Genomic DNA, 22135 nt, shown 5'->3' on the forward strand with positions numbered 1-22135 from the left:
ACAGTAAATTTAACTTTCCTTTTTTATCCCCTTCCTTAATGCAAAACAAACAAACAACAAGACTGTGTTTTTTTTTTTTTTAAGTTTTTATTTAAATTCCAGTTAGTAAACACAGTGTGATAGTAGTTTCAGGTGTACAAAATAGTGACTCAACACTTAAAACACCTGGTGCTCATCACAAGAGCACCACTTACTCGCCATCACCTGTCTCATCCATATCCCCACCCACCTTCCCTTTGGTAATCATCAGTTCTCTATAGTTAAGAGTCTGTGTCTTGGTTTACTCTTTCTTTTCTTCCCCTATGATTGTTTTATTTCTTAAATTCCACATATGAGTGAAATCATATAATCTGACTTACTTCAATTACCATAATACTCTCTAGCTCCCTCCATTTGTTGCAAATGGCAAGATTTAATTCCTTTTTGATGGCTCAGTAATATTCCACACCTTCTTTATCCATTCATCAGTCGATGGGCATTTGGGCTGTTTCCATAATTTGGCTATTGTTGAGAGTGTTGCTATAAACATTGGGGTACATGTATCCCTTTGAATTATTATTTTTGTATTCTCTGGGAAGACTGTCTTTCTAAAACTAGAAGGGAAAGTATCACATCCTTGGAACTATGTGCTCACGTGTCTCCTCTCATGCACACGAACCATGTCAGCACACCATCTCTAGGTCCTAATTTAATGCCCGGCCGATAGTAGGCATTCAATACATATACACACATTATTTGTAATTGCTGGGAAGTATTTTATATTTCTTGTTTTGTAAAGAATGCTGGGAACTGTGGTATTAGTACATACGATTAAAATGATTTTTAAGATGAGAGACCTTTAAGACAATATCCATTCTTTGAGTGACCACTGAACAAGTAGAAGTCATAGAGACTCCTGGGGCTAAACATCGTTGGTCCATTTTGATGACTTATTGAACATTTAAAAATCATTATTACTCTGGCTATTAGCGAGTCCTTATCTCAGTTATAATATTGGTGAAGATGTATATATATATTTTAATTTGAGGGGAAACAGCAGAGGGAGAGGGAAAGAAAGAATCTCAAGCAGGCTCCACACCCAGCATGGAGCCTGATATGGGGTTCAATCTCATGACCATGAGATCATGACTTGCTCTGAAATCAAGAGTCAGATGCTTGACCAACTGAGCCACCCAGGCACCCCTGGTGAAGATGTTTTTATTTACTCATTCATCCAAAGTACATGTAGAGTATCTACTGCATGGTAGGCATTTATGTTGGATGCTGAGGAGACAGAGACTATATATGGTCACCATTCTTACTGCTTCAGGAGTAAATTTAATATAAAAAAGGTAATGTAATACAACATCAGTCACACAGTCATAGGATCTCTAGAATGTGCAGTGCTGTCATGTATAGTGGTGCAGTCAGGGCCTTATCCTTTCTGAGCTCATAGTCTGGTAGGGAACGTGTGCAAAGTAACTGTCCTGCCAATCACAGCATGCTGACATTTATCACCAACAACTGTTGAATAATGTCAAATGATAGGCTTGGTTGTACATGTAAATGACAGAAATATACATAGCAGATGCTTGAGAGTGCACTAATCTGCAGAGATTCTCAAGAAGTAATGAGGTATAACATGGAGGGTTTCTGTTTTTCAATCTATTTCCATAAAAATTCCTTTCACAAAATATTGAGAGAATTCTGATTTTTAAAAAATGAGCATAACTTTGACCTCACAAATATGGTCCTAGGAATGTCTTCCATGGATATAAATGTATGTGTAAAGAGCTAGATGCGAAGGTTTATTTTTAATTTTTTAAACAATCGTTGTTATACTAACAAGTCAAACACACTCCCTCTTTTGTCTTTCCTAAACTGAATTTGAAAGGCTTGTCACTCAGATTTCCACATGGCTAGCACCATACACCCCATTCAGATCCTTGATTGTAGGTCACCTGCTAGAGAGCATCCACTGCTTCTTGCTACTCTCTATCTTCTTATTTTTATTATGATTATGATTATGATTATCTTTATTATGATTATGATAGTTTTATTGCAGGACTTAAACACCAACTGCCATATTTATTTGTGTGCGTTGTTTTTCTTGTTTATCTTTCAGTCTCCACAATGTAAACTCTATGAGAACAGAGGCCTTGCATTTCCAGTCTGGGACGAGGTAACTATTGAGCAATGAACACATATTCCATAAATATTTGTTGAATGAATAAATAACAAAAGCAAAACAAACAAAATGTCCACCAGTAGGTTATTGACCAAATGCATTGGATAACCATATAATGAAATTCTGTGCAGCCTTTAAAATGGCATTTTTATAAATATATATGGTTTTCTTTTTTTTTTTAATGTGATAGGTTGTTCATAATAGTAAAAAAAGGTAGAGTTTGCAAAGAAGCCTTTTCACTGTTCAGTATAATTCTCTTTCTCTCTCTCCCCATATACATACATATTTGTGTGTTTTTGTGTGTGTATGAAAAAGAAACAAAAATGTTAATGGTAATTATTTCTGAGTGGAGAGAGTTCAGTTTCATTTATTCTTTGAATTTTTTGTAATATTTTATATTTGTTCTTTGTGCCTCTCTATATTTTTATAGTTAGTTTTTTGTGTGTAAAAAAATCTAAAGTCATAAAGGCATTTTTAGTCCCCAGGTAGGTTAAGCAATCATGTTGAGCATTAAGGATTTTGAGGGTTTTGCTAGTTTGTTTCTGCAGAGTGACCCATATTGACTAAATTTTAAATTTGTCATTGGATTGTTACCTGCTACCTCTAAGATCTTTATATAGGTAGCCAGTTATTAAATTCAAGAATTTGGTAACGTTTCTGTGTGCAAAAATACTTGCAGAGTAATATTACTGTAGTATATGATATTGTAGCATCCTAAATACACACTTATAAAATTGGCACCTAAGGGGTGCCTGGCTGACTCAGTTGGTAGAGCATGGGACTCTTGATCTCTGGGTTGTGAGTTTGAACTCCACACTGGACGTAGAGTTTACTTAAAAAATAACAATAAAAATAAGATTGATACCTAATATATGTTTTCAAAGAAATAACAATCTGATGTAAATAGCATACTTTGTCTTCTGATTTTAATGTGACTTTTGAGTTTTGTTTACTTTCCTCTCCTCTCTGTCACATTTAGTGTAGTGCCCTCATGAAAAGAATCTATTTATCCCTTCGGTCCTTTGATAAGCTGGGATTCTCAGATACATTTACAAAGAAAGTTATGGTGCTATAGCTTTGAGAATCTAAAAGGATAATTTTATGAAAATAATTCTCCATATAAGTGGCAATCCTCAGGCAATCTCTCAATATTTCTCCCAATATGGATCAGCCCATGAATTCCCAAGAAAGATTAAAAATACATTTTAAACTTCTTTAAACTTTTAAAATCTTAAATTAAATGCTTAACTCTCTTTAAATGTGTGACACCATCCATCACAATTTTATATTTAGACACATAATAATGTATAATCTCAGCTTCTGTCCACTTGTAAAAATGGGAATAGACTTGGAGAAATAAGCAATTTCCCAACAGAAAATTGGAAATTCTGCCAACCAATTCCAGGTGACCTGCCATCAATCAGTGTTAAATTCTCTGGGGCTATTGTTGAAGGGTATTGCTATTAGTGAAGGGCTTCACCTGGTGACTAATGGTATATAACAAATACATTGAAGAACTATAGAACCCCCCTGAATCTGTAATTGTCTGGTAACTTTCAGCAGAGACCTTTCCTGGCAATTGAGAAAGTGAGATTTTTATAACCTCCTTGCAGTTCTCCTATTAAAATATCTGTTTTTAGAGAAATGGGTGAAATGATTATGCCATGCAATTAAATTGAATTAGCTGACAAAATATTTCTTTATGACTAAACTGTTTAATGTAGGCATTTGGAAATATGTGGTATCATTTAGAATATGTGCAAATGTGACAATTATTCTGATTCTGAAGTTAAATAAGAAGTCTCAGTTTGTAATAAAATCTCCTTGTTTGGTATTATTAAGTAATTATGATTAATGTTTGAAATGTAATGTTCCATGGTTATAATTTTCTTGTTTGCTTGAGTGAGTACATTAGGAATTCATTAAAAATGCAAGCTCTTTAGATACCTGCAAACTACAAATGTAGTGAGGACTTTGCTGGAGGTTAGGAAGCATTTTTCAGTAAGAAGCCATGAGTGGGGTGAACCAACAGCTGGCAGATAACTATGATGGATTTCTAGTACTGAAATGCAGGAATAGACAAATGGGTTTGTTCATTGATGTCAAAAATCAAATCCATTCTGATGTAAAAATCTAATTGCAAAGCATCCCTGCCATTCCTGTAACTCTTAACTGTAAAGGCTGAAGCAGGTAAGATTTAAAATGTACAAATGTGGCTAATACTTATGGGCAGGCCACAGATATACAAAGGCAGCTAAGATTTGGTGTCTTCAAAAAGTAGTTTGTCTTATGTAGTGAAAATAGTAAAATCAGTCATTTGATTGCTTGATCAATCATTCCAGCATTCCTGGAGCATGTGCATCACCAGATGATTGTGAAGAATAAATGAAATGAAGTACATAAAACACCCAGTGTCCTGTTGGTTCTACCTAGAAAGCGTCATTTCAAGTGTTGCCCCAGAGTTAGTTGTGTGGTGATCAATCAATTGGGCTTCCTCCACTTAGGAGGAAGTGATGCGGTGAAGAACACCTGCATCCCCTGGGGATGTTGTCTCCAACCAAAGAAAGTGCAGCTCTGGTGTCACCTTCTTTTCTTCTAAGGACGCTAAACCCATCATGAGGGCCCCACCATCATGCCCTCATCTAAATCTAATTACTTCCCAAAGGCTCCACCTCCTAATACCATCATATTGGGAGTTGGGGCTTTAGGCTATGAATTTTGAGGCCATAAACATTCAGTCCATACCAAAGGTTATGAGAGCATATCCTTAAAGCCTATAAATCATGACAGGTATACAAAGGGGAACTTCTAGAATAGTAGGACCATGATGTCCATTTCTATCATTTCATATCTTGAAAGAGTAGGCAATAAACGGAAGTCTTGATACAAGAATTGGTGAACATGGGACCTGTTATCACAGACAGTGTGCTAGAGCGAAGAGGTGACTGGATAAGACTCAGATTTGCTGTACAGCCCTAACTCATTGTTTGCTCATGGACACATCTGTTCAACTCTCTAAAGCTAGATTTCCTTATCTGAAGAAAAGAAATCATAGATTTTGCTGAACTCAGATGAAGGTTACAAGAACACAAGGGTATAATGTATAAAAGTCGCGTCAAATAATGGGCAAATGGAATTATCATTATCTGTATTAATTTCCTAGGGCTGCTGTAACAAATTGCTTTTTAGCTTAAAACAACACAAATTTGTTATCTTACATTCTTGAGGTCAGAAGTCCTAAATGAATCTTGTAGGGATAAAATTAGGGTGTAAGTAGGGCTATGTTCCTTTTGGAGGCTCTAGGGAAGAATCCATTTCTTGCCCTTTCCGAGTTTAGAGGGGCTGCCCATATTCCTTGGCTTGTAGCCCTGCATCACTCCAACCTCAGCTGTTGTCACCTTGCCTTCTCTGACGTTAATTCTCTTGCCTCCTCCTTACCCTTTTTTATTGTAAAAAAAAAAAACAACACAGCATAAAATTTACCATCTTAACCATTTTTAATAGTATATTACAGTAGTATTAACTCTATGCACATTTGCTTTGCATCAGGACTCTAGAACAGTTTCATCTTGGAACACTGAAACTATACCCATTGAATAACAACTCTTTCCCTGCCCCCCCATCTCATTCTTATAAGGACCCTTGGGATTATATTGGGCCCATTTACATTATCTAAGATAATCTTCTCACTTCAAGATCCTTAATTATATCTCCACAGTTCTTTTATAGTCACCAGGTTCCAGATATTAGGATGTGGACATTTTTGGAAAGTCATTATTCTGTCTACCACATTATTTGATGAGATAGGTCAGGTAGTTAATATAAGCAACTTAGAAAAAGAATCAAATTGTCAGATATGTTGAAGGAAGTGGGACATCCACTTATTCTGTATAACTATTTTCTTTTTTCTAATGAAATTGTATTTTTGGAAAATGGAATTAGATACATTAATGGATGGTAGAGTCACATGGATCAATTAAGAATATGATTTAGGGTTTCCTTCTATTGTCAATAAAAATAAAATGGCTTGTCTTATTTTTTAAAAAGTTCCCTAAAAGGACTGCCTGAAGATGAACTATTGTATGTATGTTCTGTGGGCTAGGGCACATCATGTTTATAATGATATGGGGGTATAAATAAAGAAATACTAAGGCTCATCTCCATTTGCATGCTAATTCTTTTCTTTCTCTCTCTGTGATATTACCAAGCCATATGTTCAGGTCTATGACTAAGAGACCAGCATTATACAAGTCTTCAGGAAAGAAGGCTTCTGTGAGTTTGTAGGGATTAGAAAAATGAGGTCCATTTTGTCTCCTTCATTTTAGAGGTAGAGGGGGCAACTGTGTAATTTAAGGTGCTTCTAATATTGTCTCGGAGACATGCTGAGTGATAAGAGAGCCTACCAGACGCACAATTTAATCTGAAAATCTAAGAGAAGTGTTGTAAAATCTCCAATGAGAACAGAGGATCTGATAGAAGAGAAGAGCAGTTGCCTCTTGGCATGTAGTCATAAGCATGTTTAATAAGTGTTCCTTGAGGACATAGACATCTTGGTTGACCTTGGTACTCGTCCAGGGACTTAATAGGAGGCATAATGTCATGCACTGTGATTGAGAAGAGAGGATGAGTGACGCATGATGAGCTTTCAAAATGCCCTCTATAAGTTAAACTCACTGGGAACCCAGCAGGAAAAGGGGAGATAAGATTTAGAGAATGGGGCTTCCCAATGTTATGGTTCTGCTTTACATTTGAACTAATTGGAAAGGAGGTTGCCTTCAAACTCTGGAGCCTCCAAAACCTTACCTTAACCTTAACCTTAACCCTAACCCTAACCCTAACCCTAACCCTAACCCAAACCTTAACCCTAACCTTAGAAAAGGTGAGAATTAAGCATGGTGTGAGCTAGGATGATCCCCCAATGCTGAATTCTCCAGAAGTTATCTGACTGATCGGTTTTTATATGGGCAGTAGGTGAAGCTCCTCAGTTACTGGACCCAGATTTGAGTTCAGAAACTACTACCACCACTGGAAGTCTGATCTCTTAGTCCTAAACCTGCTTCTCTCATGTCCCCGTGTGAGTCCTATACTCATGTCTTTCCCTCTGAGTCCTACCCTATGACCCATTGTGACTTTGAGCACTACTCTTCTGCTAACTAGGTCTCCAGCTGTGACTGCCTAGAATATAATTTTCTTCTTCCATTATCTTACAAATTTATAATTACCTTTTAAAAGTTGGTGCATGTATGATTTCCTCCAGAAAGGTTTTCCTAAAACCCAGTATAAGTTATAACCTCCATCTTTACTTCTAAAATGCTTTTTTTCTGCTTTGTGTTTATGTGTGTGTGTTTTTGTATCATAGCCAGTTTAATGGAAGTTTTTACTTGATATTTCTTAAACTTGCTAGACTGTGAGCCTCTTATGGATAAGGAGTGTGACTTAGGCTTTTCCATGTTACAGCCAGTATATAACATAGGGTCCAGTGCATAATAGGTGCTTAATGACTATGTAAATTAAGGAACGAATAAATGAATGCACAAGAGCTATTCCAGCCCAAGGTTGTGCTGCCAAAACATAACTGTACAACTCTCATCAGAGTCACACCTGCCATCAGAAGATGAAACTTTATGAAGACATAGAAACTTATCACTGCTCAAATATCACTCATATTTGAGTCACTCATAATTTTACCTAGTTTAGAGAAGCCACAGATGAACATGTTGGCAGTTACAAAGTTACCTTAAAATAAAGACTATACCTTCTGGTTTTTGAGAGCAATAGTCAAGTGTGATGTTTATTTTGAAAAGTGATACTATATATTAGTAATATCCGTGACCATCCTGCATTGGGTCCTTGTGTGTCAGCTGTTGTGCCAAGTGTACTGGAACAGAATTTAATTCATAGAACCATTTGTTGCCATGTGCAGAAGAGGAGATAGGACTAAGAAGAGAAGGGCTTATTCTGTGTTTCAGAACCAGCATAGGCCTCAGCTGAGGACCTAAATTTGTCTGCTTCTCCTCTAGAAGCGATGCTTTTAACCATTATGCAGTCCTGCCAGATTTGGTCACCTGAAAAGTCTAAAATGCTATGGGTCATACTTTTCATTTATGATATGGACTTAGAATCTCCATAGCAACAATAGGAAAAAAAAAGCCCACTGTAATGAATAGCCAATAGGGACAGGATAATCCAGAAGTAAAGGAAAATTCATATCATGTAGCTCTGTAAAATGTGAAGCTCTCTTGATCGAAGGGAATGACAAGTTCAGTGTCAGAGAAGGGACTGTATTAGAACTTCCCATAGCCTAGCATTTGCCTGGTTGCCATGCCATTTCCTACCCCTCTCCAGGTTCACCACAGTGCAGCTGTATTCATTTCTTTCCTAATCTTTGAATTTATCAGATATTTCTGTCTCTTGCATTTACTACCTCCACTTTCTGGAGCTCTTGTCTTATAGCTCTTTGAATGTCTGGATTACTAGATGTGTGCCTGAAGCACAGTCCATAGCTGGTAAATACTTTCTGAACAAAGGAAAGAAACAGGCAGATGAGTTGCTGGACTATTTAACATCATGTTTATACTGATTTGCCTCTAGGTCTCTCTCTCTCCTTTACTGTACTTTTGAGATATTATTGATAATAAGCATGTGCCAAATTTTTTTTATTATATCCCCAGAAGGAGAGGGGAAGTAAGCAAATGTTAAGTATTTGAGCATTTTTGATGTACCAGACTCTTATATATAATACTCCTTTCAATCCTCCAAACATCTCTTTGTAGTAGTTTGCAGACATGAAATTTGAGGCTCAGAGAAGTTAATGGTGTAGTCAAATTGTTCAAACATAGAACTAGCATAATAACCCAGGTCTGTCTTTCTTCCGTGATACCAGAATGACCTATATGGATGAAACAATTAAAACACTTACTGTGAAAGGGAAGAGGTGAAGGAATAGGGACCCACTTTAGGAATATTAAGAAAGAGGGGTGCCTGGGGGGCTTAGCTGGTGAAGCGTCTGACTCTGGGTTTCAGCACAGGTCATGATCTCAAGGTTTTGTGAGTTTGAGCCCCACATTGGGCTCTGTGCTGACAGTGAGGAGCCTACTCAGGATTCTCTCTCTCTCTCTGCCCCTCCCTTGCTCATGCTGTTTCTCTCTCAAAACAAATAAATAAAAAAGCTTAAAAAATAATTTAGAAATTAAGAAAAAAAGAATATTAAGGAAGACGTTTACGTAACATAGAACTCAGGTTTCCTTCATTTAGTGCATCCCCTTCCTTGACCTGGGGTAATTGGATTAGCTGTCTGGCTACTCTATCTTGCTAGACTATTGAGAGACCTAGAGGCTGAGTGGTATTTAATAGTACTTTAATAGTTATAGGCAAGGCAGTATTACAGCTTTTCTCCACTAGTAAACTTAGAGAACAGGAATTAGGATATAGTAGTAGGAACATTGGGGGCACCTGGGTGGCTCAGTAGGTTAAGCATCCGACTTCGGCTCAGGTCATGATCTCATGGTTCGTGGGTTTGAGCCCTGGGTCGGGCTGTGTGCTGAAGCTCAGAGCCTGGAGTCTGCTTCCGATTCTGTCTCCCTCTTTCTCTGTCCCACTCCGCCTCATACTCTCTTTCTCTCAAAGATAAATAAACGTTAAAAAAAATTAAAAAAAAAAAAAAGAAGAAGTAGAAACATTGGTGAGACATTTCAGAATGGGCCTCAGGTATCAAGGGATGATGCCTAAAAAAGGAAAACCAGAAACTGAGGTGGGGGAACATTGAGTGGAAACCTCTTCTCCCAAATGCCACTTTGAGCTAGAACATATGGAGAAACACCTCTGTCTTCTCATTGGGCACTGAATCAAATCAAGTGTGTTATCTTTGAACCTCAGCTGGTGGTAGTATGGGAGGGACTAGAAACATGGGTTTGGGAGTCAGACACGAATTTAATTCCTAGGCAGGTCTTCTAGTTACTGGCTAATTGACACTTAGGTCTTTAAACTGTCTTCACTCCAGTTTCTTGAAAAGAGAGAAAAAAAAGAAAAAGAAATGAAGAGAATCTGACACTAGGGTTGTGTGGATTAACCTCAGTAATGCTGCAAAAAATGCTTTGCACTGAAAAAGTGCTTTATAAAATGAGCTATAGTTATATTTAATAATAATATTATTAATATTAACAATTGTAATCCATCATGATGCTAAAGATATTAGAAATAGTAATGGTGCATTATTTTGTACATAACATCTCATCATTAAATAGAATTACTTGTAATTTGTTTTTCATGAAGTGGTAAAGTACATAAAAAAGATGCTTTACTTGAATTGTGTACCATTTATGCACTTTATCTTAAGATGAGACATTATTCCTTCAGTAGATATTTAGTGCATTATGGATTATGCTGTCTTCCTTCATTTGTTTGAATAATTACTTTATGACTGAGACTTACAGAAACTTGATTAAAAATCACCAATAATACTGTTTCTTTTCTGCTTTTCGTGTTATTTAGTAAGGTGTGAAAAACAATTATATCTATTAATAAAAAGCTGACTATTTAAGCAGCTGAGCAGTCAGTATTGTTATTTTCTTTCTTGCCTGGATTTTCAAGATAATCAATGGCCATTTTTGTAACAGTGAATAATTGAGCTCTCCTTGGGGAACCTGAAAATGGAAAAATAGAAGAAGAAAAAGGAAAAGGACTTTAAAAATTCACAGTCATGAATACTGGTTCTGCATACTAATCACAAACTCTGCCTGAGGGCATGACAATTCCCTCCCAATCTGGATCATGGTTCCCACCCCTGTGGCTCTTGGGAGAGCAGGAGTTCAGAATCAAACAACCATCTATGCTAATAATACTTTTAAGGCATTTAAGGAAACCATTTATCAGGATCAGGGTGTTTCTAAAGTGGTGTTTGTCGGCTGAGACATTTAGATTTGTTCTAATGACAAAGAAGAATGAGGTTAAATTAATCAAATAATTTGCCAAACTTTTGCTTTGGTAAAGAAATTAAACAGTCTGGAAATCCCATGAAGGGTCTGTGTAAAGCTGAGTCTATATGACCACTGAAAAAGTGTTTCAGAAAGGAATGATAATGTGCGGCTCCATAGAACACTGAATCCCTTTGAAGGTTTCCCTCTTTTGTGGTGAAAATATAAAGTAAGCACAAGGTAGTGATTTTTTTTCTCAAAACGATTTTTCCTTCATTCAAAAATGAAGCATTCTGAGATTGTATCATCTCTATCTCTACCTTACTCCTCACTCCTCCTCCTCCTCCTCCTCCTCCTCTATCATCATCATCATCATCATCATCATCATCATCATTATCGTCATCATCATCATTATCGTCGTCATAATCATCATCATCATCATCATCGTCGTCATCATCATCATCATCATCAACTATCCATCTCAAAATGTTTAGGCAGGGGCGCCTGGGTGGCTCAGTCAGTTGAGCGTCCGACTTTGGCTCGGGTCATGATCTCATGGTTCGTTGGTTTGAGCCCTGCATCGGGCTCTATACTGACAGCTCAGAGCCTGGAGCCTGTTTCGGATTCTGTGTCTCCCTGTCTCTCTGCCCCCCCCCCCCCACTCGTGCTCTGTCTCCGTCTGTCTCAAAAATAAATAAACATTAAAAAAAAAGGTTGAGGCAAATCAACATCATTCTCATTTAGCTATGTAATTTAACTGGTCCTTGAAATGCCAATTTTGAGTGCCAGTGATAAAGAGTCAAGACTCCAAAGATTACCTTGTAGCTCCCGGCTTACTGTTAATTGGCTAGATAACCTTCTTAGTCACTTTCTCCAACTAAAACTCAGTTTCTCACCAGAGATTTATTACAATGATAGAGATAATTTGGCCCAGTGCTACACAAAGTGTGGTCTGAGCACCAGCAGTATCAACATTACTTGGGAGCTTGTTAAAAATGCAGAATCTCAGACTCCAGCCCAGACTTACTGAGTTAGAAATTCTGGTAGTGGGAACCAGAAATATGTATTTCAACAAGTCCTCCAGGTGATTTTGATATACTCTATAAAGACTGTGAACTAGTACTAATCTTTCCCACAGAGATGATGTTCTTGATTATAGATGATTTACAGTCAGGATTATTTAACAGTAAGTTTCACTCTTGTTAGAGGGATTGAGTGTCCTTCTGAAAGCTATTAACACTTTCTCACTTGGTAACCATAATAGTTGGGGGAGTAAATAACTCTTCATGAGTCAGGTTCATTGATGCCTTCCATTTGGAGGCTCCAGGAAATAAAACATTTCCACTAAGGAAGGCACTCACTGTTTTGCCCCAAAGACTCAGTAGTTTGTCCTTCTGAGAATATAAAACTTTGTGAAAGGAGGTATACTAAATGGGTTAGAATGCGGGTTCTGGAGTTATTTTCTATTGGATCCTAATTCATATAAGATTAACAATGACTCCCCTTATTAATCTCCTAGGACTTTTGTTTTTTTCTTTTTATTAGAGAGGGAGACAGAGACAGAGAGTTAGTGGGGGGGGGGTGCAGAGGGAGAGAGAGAATCTTAAGCAGGCTTCATGCTCAGGATGACGCCTGACACAGGTTCAATCCTACAACCTCAGGATCATGACCTGAGCAGAAATCTATGTGAGTCAGACGCTCAATTGACTGAACTACCTGAGTGCCCTTCTCCTAGGGCCCTTGTAAATGGTGATAATTGTAGTGTTCTCTTAAGATTAAATGAGATAATGCATGCAGCAAACTTATCACTGCTCCTGGCACAAGTGAATGCTAAATCCACATTGCTTATTTTTGGAGATCAATATGAAATTTCCTATAATAGGATGGAGGACAGAGGAAGGAAAAATGTTTTGTGAGCTTTACCTTCATGAATAAAAGAATAAAATTGCATTGGGACATACATCTACCCCACAATCCAGCAATTTTATTTCTGTTTATTCACCAATGAGAAATGCAAAATATGTCCACAATGGGCATGGCTTTTCATCACAGCTCTATTCATAAAAGTCTAAAACTGGAAACAGCTTAAATGTCCATCAGCAAATGAATGGACATACAAATTGTGGTGTTTTCACACAATAGAATATTAGTCAGCAATAAAAAGGAACAAACTTCTGATGTACCCAACACCAGAGATAACTCTCAAAACATTCTGTTGAGGAAAAGAAGTCAGACATGACCATTGCCTATTGTGTATTCTGTATATGAGTTTCTGGAGCAGATAAAACTAAGCTAATAAGATAGAACTTGGAGAAGTAGTTATCTCTCCGGGGATGGTTGAATGGAGAGGTGCACTGGGAGCTTTGGGGGTAATTCTGATTGGGATGGTCCCTGTGAAGATGTATATGTTGTCAAAGCACATCAAAATGTGCACTTAAAATATGAGCATTTATTTTTACGTAAATTAAAACTAAGTAACCCCTAAGAAAATGCACCAGGTGAGCTAGTTACCATCTCAGAAGTTCATGTGCATTCATGGTCTACAAGAACTTTGTAAGATTTCATAACCTTTAGGAATTATCTATGTTTCCTCATATGGGTGATTCCCCATGATGAATAGCAATCCAACTCCAAAGAGCAAAATAAATCAATAACATCACCAAGAGCAAAAAGAAGCTGGAGATACTGGGCCGTATCCAAATATACTTTATGAGAAGATTGCCCATTAGCCACAATTTACTGTCTTCTAACCCCCAAGGGGAAATTTTGTTTTGCTTCCAAATTCTCTTAGAAATACTTGGTTAAAATGAAGAATAAATTACCTTGAATCTAGTATCAATACTACCCAGCATCTATTGCCACTAAGCCTATCATATTGAGTACATTCATTCGGCAAGTAGTCAGCAAGCATTAATTGAATGTCTACTTCCTGCTCAGTAGGGTCTTTAAAGAAGTGAAAAATAGGTGTTAACATGACATTTTAGAGCTAGGCAGTCTTCGTGGTTAAAGAATCTCTTATACTGTGGAAATTGCAGCAGAGAGGGCAATTGGCTTAATCAAGGTCACTTTTGCACTCCTCGGTTTGAATCTCATAAATGCCAATCAAAGAATCTTCTCATGGAATCCCATTGGTACAGTTCTTTCTTTTAGAGGATTTATAATCTATTTCAATACTCCTGCAAGCACAAGCCAGAGATTAACTAGAACATAAACAAGGAGACAGGAGAGAGGGAAAAGAGATTCAATGTTTGAGCATCTACTCTGTGCCAGATCATTTTCTGTGTTTTATACTTCTTATCTATCCAAGAAAGGGGTGTTTTCATTTCCTTATCATGAGAAATCTGAGGCTCAGGGAGTTACCTAAGGTCTTAATTCTGTAAAGTGACAGAACCCAGTTATGTCAGGTGCAAGGTGTTGACATGATACAGAGCTGGAGCATTATAATGTAATGTTTTAAGGAAGTGATTTCAGTGAGAGAGTACTCAACAGAACAAATGAATCAATTACCTTTCTTTGTTTTCAGTAAGGAAAACAGAATTTCATAGCTACATTGGGATGTCCAATGTAGAATCTGTATGTTGTGTAATGACAGAGAAGACATGATGTGAGACAGGAGGATTCATCTGGCCTTTTTTTTTTCTTCTGCATTCACTATTAGTGACATAGAACTTCTAATCAAGCATTTAATACTTTCTTTTGCCACTCAGTAAAAGGCTTTTTATTTCAATTTGCCTCCTAGGTGTTCTGTGTCAGGCAATTACTCTACCAGAAGGTTTTCAAAGTCTAAGAAATTAAATGGGCGGTTCTTAAAGTAACACTGTCTTGAAAGCCTAATTGCAGTTAAGTAATAACAAACCTGAGTGCACAAATTGGGTTTTCTTCTTCTCTTGGCACCCAGGCTCCTTCTATTAGCATGAGTTCCCAATGTATCAGAAAGGAAACCAGAATTCACACCCAGATCAGTCACACATATGATCCAGAAATGAAAGCATGCAGCCTGACTATATCATATTAGGTTTGCAGAAAATTACCTCCCCCACCCACCTTTTTGTTTGGTCTTTTGCTTAGTTTATTGCATTTTTATAGCTGGTAGTTAGATTACTTGAAGCTCCAGTGTGGCAAAAGGACTGAGATAGGGCCCTGGAGATGTTTAGGAGGGAACTTGGGGGCAGAGTATCATGTGATCAGCATTAATGCTGCTGGAGGCCAGTATTTCCAAGGATATTCAGACCTACCAGCCTGACCAAGCACAAGATAGCACAGTTTTCATCATGCCAGAAATCGGCTCATGGCATGGCTATTAACCCTGTCTGATTGAGTCATTTTAAACATGGGGGTAGGCAGAATTCTAAACATATCCCCCAAGAGGCCTGTCCTCTGGTTATTCAATTAAACGCTAATCTAGGTACTGTTGTGAAGGGGCTTTTTTTTATGTAAAAAATTTTTTTTAATGTTTACTTATTATTGAGAGAGAGAAAGAGAGAATGACTGGGGGAGGGGCAGAGAGAGAGGGAGGCACAGAATCCGAAGAAGGCTCCAGGCTCTGAGCTGTCAGCACAGAGCCTGACGTGGGGCTTGAACTCACAAACTGTGAGATCATGACCTGAGCCAAAGTCGGATGCTTAACGGACTGAGCCATCCAGGTGGCCCTGTTGTGAAGGGGCTTTATAAGCAGAATTAAGATTGCTAATCAGCTGACCTTGAAACAGACTATCATGGAGTATCGAGTAAGCACACAAACCCTTTAAATTAAATAGAAGAGGAAAGCAAAAGAGCCAGTCAGAGATGTCGTGGAAGAAGAGTGGGCAGAAGAGATAGAGTTGTGAAAAGGATTTGTCTTAACTTTGCTGGTTCTGACACGTAGGGAGCCATGTGCAAGAGCTGGAGAAAGGCCTCTAGGAACTAAGGGTGGTCTCTGGTTGACAGCCATTGCGAAAACAGCACCTGAGATCTACAACTGAATGGAACTGGATTCGGCCAACAACTGATGAACTTGGAAACAAATTCTCCCCTAGCGCCTCCAGAAGGGAACACAGCCCTGCTGACACCTTCATTCTGGTCTTCTGAGACTTTAAGCAGAGCACCCTCCTGAGCCCACCAGATTTCAGATCTACAGAACCACCATATAATAAAGAGGTGTTGTTTTAAGCCACCAAATTTGTGGTAATTTGTTATGGCAACCATAGAAAGTTAATACAAATCTCTTGTGATGGGGACTCAAGAAGATCCCTTTTGTATTTCCAACCTCACCTCTTCAGGTTTTTGAATGAGCCACTCTTTTGGGACAACCTATAACTTTCCAGAGATTCCAATTAAGAGCATCATTTTGTTGTTGTTTAAGGGTGGAGGAAGTGAGACAATGCACATTGAGCCAAAATTTCATTTGGATGGATTTAAAACTGTGACTAGGGTTCTCTTCTCCACTGTAGTTTCATCCAACAGACTCTCAAGGGTTTGTTTTCCAAGTCAGGACAGTGGGTACATCCAGAATGTTGCACTGATTTAACTGATTCATACGGTTGCACCGTATTTAACTGATTCAATACGGTGGTAAAAATAAATTTTGTTTCCTACTGTCTTTGTAGCAAATTACTTCAAAATGAATGGCTTAAAACAACAGAAATTTCGTATGTCTTATTCTAGTTCTGGAGGTTAGAAGTCTGAAATGAAGGTGTTGTTGGGACCATTTCTGTCTCTGAAGACGTTAGAGAGCTTGCTTCCTTATCTCTTCTTAGTTTCTAGTGGTTGCCAGCAACCTTGGCATTCCTTGGTTTGTAGATGCATTACTGCAAACTTTGCCCCCATTGTTACATGATGTTCTCTCTGCGTGAATTCACACAGCATTCTCCTCTCTCTGTGTTTGTGTCCAAATTTCTCTTACATCAGTCATTGGACTAGGGGTTACCCTAATACAGCATGACCTCACCTTAACTTGACAGATTATCTCTGCAAAGACCCTATTTCCAAATAAGGTCAGATTCTGAGGTTCTTGGTGAACATAAATTTTGAGGGGACACTGTTCAACCCAGTACAGACATGATGTTTGCCTCCTACTTTAGCTTTGGAAAGAAAAATAAAGCACCTGAGGAAATATTTGAAATATTATCCAAATTCATGGTGGTTTCCTCAGTTAAACACTTCAAATGTGTTGTTTTTGTCTATGTGGTGCCAAGCCACAATGGGTGAGATTTAACTCTTAAAACTTACTGAAATAATTTACAAAATGTTAAGGCGATAGAACAAAAATTAAGTCTTCATTATGTCACCAAAGGAGATAGGGACTAGTTGAGAGTTACAGAATGTTCAATTTGGAAGTTATTTACCTCCCAAGAATCATAAGAACCCTTCCAAGACAGTTGTTCTTGGTGCTAAGAGAATGAACAACACACACACACACACACACACACACACACACACACACACAAGCACACTATTTAGGTTGGTCTGATCAATCTGCATGGGAGGGTGTGAATGAAGAGTATTTATAATACCAAAGGGTTAATTGGTGTGACAGAAGACTTACACACCAATAAAATGCATTTAACATTTGGTTAATAGTCCCAAATTCAATTCAGAAACATTTTTATTGTAGAAAGTAAAGTATACCTTAAGAGCTTACATATGTTCATGTGCTTAATTTGTGTGGACTTCATCATTTTCCACTCTCAAATTAAGATGCAAGGTTCAGATATTTAGATAATTGGAACCAAAACTTTCGTTAGCCCTAGCTACTCAATATTTTACACTTGCTTGTGTTTTCCACGTTAGGCTTATTCAGTCTACGTGCCACTGAAGTGAGTACTCATTATAGGATAATTCATCAATTATTTCATCTATTAATGTTGAAAGTTGATATTTTGATCAACTTTGGTACTGCATCCAAAATATTTGGTGTGTTTTTGTCTGTATACTTTCCTAAATGCTTCAAATTATTTTTTTGCTAAGCGTGACAAGTGGTATTAAAAAAAACTAAATGAGTGTCCTCTTCATCCCTGTTTGTCCCCTTTAAAGGTCTGCTGTTCCATGGAGGGGTACATAGTGCCCTGAGAAAACAGCTTGTACCTGTTCGGTGTTCATAGTCCTGGACCCTGTATTGCCTTGTTTCACCAGCTTCTACCTCCTTTTCCTCACCATCGTCATTGTTCTTGCTCCCTTTGCTTTCTGGCTTTACCTAATTCTTTCAGGGGATGCACTAATCCAATCCCTCTGGACTTCAGAATCTCTACTTCATTTTCTTATTACTGATCTGGCTCTTGAGCCTTAAGCAACAGTACTACACACAGATGTCCGAGACTCCCCCCCGCCCCCGCTCCCCCCCCGCCCCCCACCGCACTGACCTCTGAACATGTCCTATTCCAATCTGTTCTCCAGACTGCAACCCCAGGAATCCAATAAGTTAGTCTTAGTCTCCAGCTCCTGGTGCATTCGGTGTCCAAAGTCATCAACATGTCTTGTGAAGTTCTTCATGATGTGTCTCCTGCTTACCCCTCTGATCTCATCCTTTGTGCCCCTGTCAGTGACCCATCCTGTACTGTAGATATAGTGGATTATTCTGCTTAGCTCCCCACTTGTTTTATGTTCCCTCTCCCCTTAAGTACTTTGTACATTCTGAGTCCACCCCTCCACCCCAAATCTGGTACATTCGTTCCTTTCCTCTTTTATGTTAATAGTTGCTGTTTGTCCACATTGACCTAAATGTCTGTCATGTTCTTTAGGTAATATGCTCTGATCTCTGAGGATTTTATTAGGGAGTCTTTTCTGTACTTACATCACACTAAACTTTCCCTAGTTAGTGCATATAACTGAGCATCATAATGATCTGTTAATTTTTCCTATCCTCCCAAGGTTAATTTGTAAGCTTGCATGTGTCTTGTTACCAGGATGGCACATAAAAACCATTCAAGAAGTATTTATTATTCAAATAAAGCTGGAAAGAAAAAAAAAAGAGAAATGTTTACCATTCAAGAAATGAATGTAGGAATGTTTGAGTAATGACTTTTCTATTTGATAAGCGTTGGAATTTTTTCCAGAGTACCTTTCTCTCAAACATACTTACAATATATTCATGGTTGAAGCTCATGGGCAAATCCTAGACATGTTCTGTGTAACATAAGACAGATGTGTTAAGAAGTGAAATGCTAGTGTTAGGAAGAATGAAGGTTGCTGGCACAAGCTTGAGTACAGGAAAAATAGGCTTGTTATTGTAAGGTCAGTCTAGAATTCAGAATACGGATGTTAACAGACCATGAAACCATTATCATCACCAATGCACAGCCTCTCATTTGTGGGTCTCTCCTAAGTGGAGAGACCCACAAATGATTAATAGTTATGGTTTATGTGAGCCAGGTGTAAATTCACAAATTGTGCTCTTACTGTTGAGCAGGGTCATTTTGGATGCATTTGAATTAGAATTGCTTGCTGGGCTTATCTAATGCCTGAACGATTAGCAAATAATCATTTTGCAGTTTTGGTTGCCAATGTTCTGTTTCGACATAATAGAGGAACAGGCGGAAGACTTTGTTGTGTGTGTTTTTTTTTTTTTTTTTTTTTATGATGGAAATACGTAGAATAGGGCTATTCAGTATTTCATGTGCATAGGTCACCTGGGGATCTTGTTACATTCAGATTCTGATTCACTGCATCTGCAGTGGGGCCTGAGAATTTGTATTTGTAGCAAGCTATCAAGGAATTTCAAGAACCCCACTTTAAATAGCAAGTTTCTAGAGAACAAGAGATCAGGCTTTTTATTTTTGTTTGTTTTTAATTTTGTCACTAGCCATTCAGAAAGAGTGCTATGAGAGGTTAAGTTAGGGGGATACAGATGAGAGGTTTAGAGACTGGATCTTTGGCCTTGGTGGTTGGGACAGACACAAGGTTGAGGGGACTCGGAAGCCGTTCTGTAATGTCATTCAAAACAGAGCCATTGGCAAATTTGTTGCCCCCTGCCTCTATACTTATCTTGATTCCTGAAAATACAGACTATTAAAACTATTAAAGGTTGTATACATCTTTTTCTTCTCTTTTCATCTCCAAATAATAAAATGAGAAAATTCGGCATCTAGTGAGAGCAATTTCTCGAAACTTCTATCCAGGGTGTAAGCTTTTGTAGTTTAGCTCCACCCATGGTTGTTCCATGGCTCAGCTCTGGAGAATGCATTGATGGAGCTCCTTCAGGATCTTTTTCCAAATGAGCAACAGAAATAGAACTAAAAAAATGGAAGCATTTTGCCTCCACTTCCTTTTGTTCTTGCAAGTTTCTACCAAAGGAAGAAAATCACCAACAATCACAGAGACCTGTGCTTTTCTGGCATGCCCTGGATTCTGATTTAGGGTCCAGATGGGCTAAAATTACAATGGTTGGACTTAATAACTACTGCCTCCAAGAGTGTATTGATTGACAGAGGTTCTTTTCACTTGAACTTTTAACTCCTATTGTCTTATTTGACATAAAAAAAAAAAGCAGTTTAGCTATGAATCTCAGAAGGAGTCTGGAAGATTCCTGACCTTAAATTTTCTGCATGGTCATCAGCAAGCATAACTAAGATCTCTGCCAACAGGTCATGATCTACTCCAGCACTTGCCTGCAGTTTCCTCAGATGGTTTCTCAAATCTTTGCTTTTATATACTTTAAAAAAAACGAAAGCAAATCTTCACCTAACATGGAACATTTGGTTCAGTCAGCTTTAGCACCTCATCTATGTATGAAAATGAATATATTGTATTTGTAATGCCCTTTATAGTTAGTGAACATAATCAGATTTTTACCTTTTTGTCTAGTTAAGGTTTTCAGTGTTCATCTTAGAATAAAGTGGGTCTGTCATTCTGTCAGATCTAACAGTCTGATTAGAAAGATATATTCAAAACTCTGACCTTTATAATAAGACCTTTTACAAAATATCCCCTATGTGCCAGGGACTATGCTAAGTCCTTTCATTTAATTTAATATTATTACAACAATAATTGGGTGATATTGGTATATTTATATGTCACTGACTTTCTGCCAGCTAATTCATAAATCTTTTAGAAATAATGAAAAACCAAAACCAAAACAGCATTCAGGAAAGATAAGTAAATCACTCAAGGCCATACAGCTAGCTATGCTAAAAAAGGAATCAGATCTTAGCTGTTTTGTTGCTAGTGTTAATGCTTTAACCAGGGGCTCTACATCCTATTGCTTTTATGTGTCTATACTATATTTTTTTCTGAAGGTGCATGTCTAAGGTATGGGCTTCACGATGTAGTGTCGCTTCAAAAATGTAACACAGAGGGGTACCTGGGTGGCTTAGTCGGTTAAGCGACCAACTTTAGCTCAGGTCATGATTTTGCGGCCCATGGGTTTGAGCCCCTTGTTGGGCTCTGTGCTGACAGCTTGGAGCCTGTTTCAGGTTCTGTGTCTCTGTTTCTCTCTGCCCCTCCCCTATTCATGCTCTCTCTCTCAAAAATAAATAAAGGTTAAAATTAAAAAAAAAATGTAACATGGAAACAGCATAGAAGTGAGGAAACCATAGTTCTGTCTCTGGTTCTGTCAGAAGATTGATGTACCCTTTAGAAAGTGGTGAGTCCCGCTGTTGTTTAACATAGTGTTGGAAGTTCTAGCATCAGCAATCAGACTACAAAAGGAAATCAAAAGCATCTAAATTGGCAAAGATGAAGTCAAGCTTTCACTTTTTGCAGATGACATGATATTACACATGGAAAATCCGATAGACTACACCAGAAGTCTGCTAGAACTGATACATGAATTCAGCAAAGTCGCAGGATACAAAATCAATGTACAGAAATCAGTTGCATTCTTATACACTAATAATGAAGCCACAGAAAAACAAATAAAGAAACTGATCCCATTCACAATTGCACCAAGAAGCATAAAATACCTAGGAATAAATCTAACCAAAGATGTAAAAGATCTGTATGCTGAAAACTATAGAAAGCTTATGAAGGAAATTGAAGAAGGTATAAAGAAATGGAAAAACATTCCGTGCTCATGGATTGGAAGAATAAATATTGTCAAAATGTCAATACTACCCAAAGCTATCTACACATTGAATGCAATCCC

General features: G+C 37.9%; 1 long non-coding RNA gene across 2 annotated transcripts in view; it reads left to right on the plus strand.

Moving 5' to 3' along the window:
* The window catches only part of LOC125916447 (uncharacterized), a 280612-nt gene that overhangs the window by 70900 nt on the left and 187577 nt on the right, over window positions 1–22135 (plus strand). For both annotated transcript variants that reach the window (XR_007455915.1, XR_007455914.1), the window contains exon 3: window positions 2105–2161. This is a non-coding gene — a long non-coding RNA (uncharacterized LOC125916447). The remainder of the gene's footprint in view (window positions 1–2104; window positions 2162–22135) is intronic.

The sequence above is a fragment of the Panthera uncia genome (genome assembly GCF_023721935.1).
Source record: "Panthera uncia isolate 11264 chromosome E2 unlocalized genomic scaffold, Puncia_PCG_1.0 HiC_scaffold_20, whole genome shotgun sequence".
Lineage (NCBI taxonomy): Eukaryota > Metazoa > Chordata > Mammalia > Carnivora > Felidae > Panthera > Panthera uncia.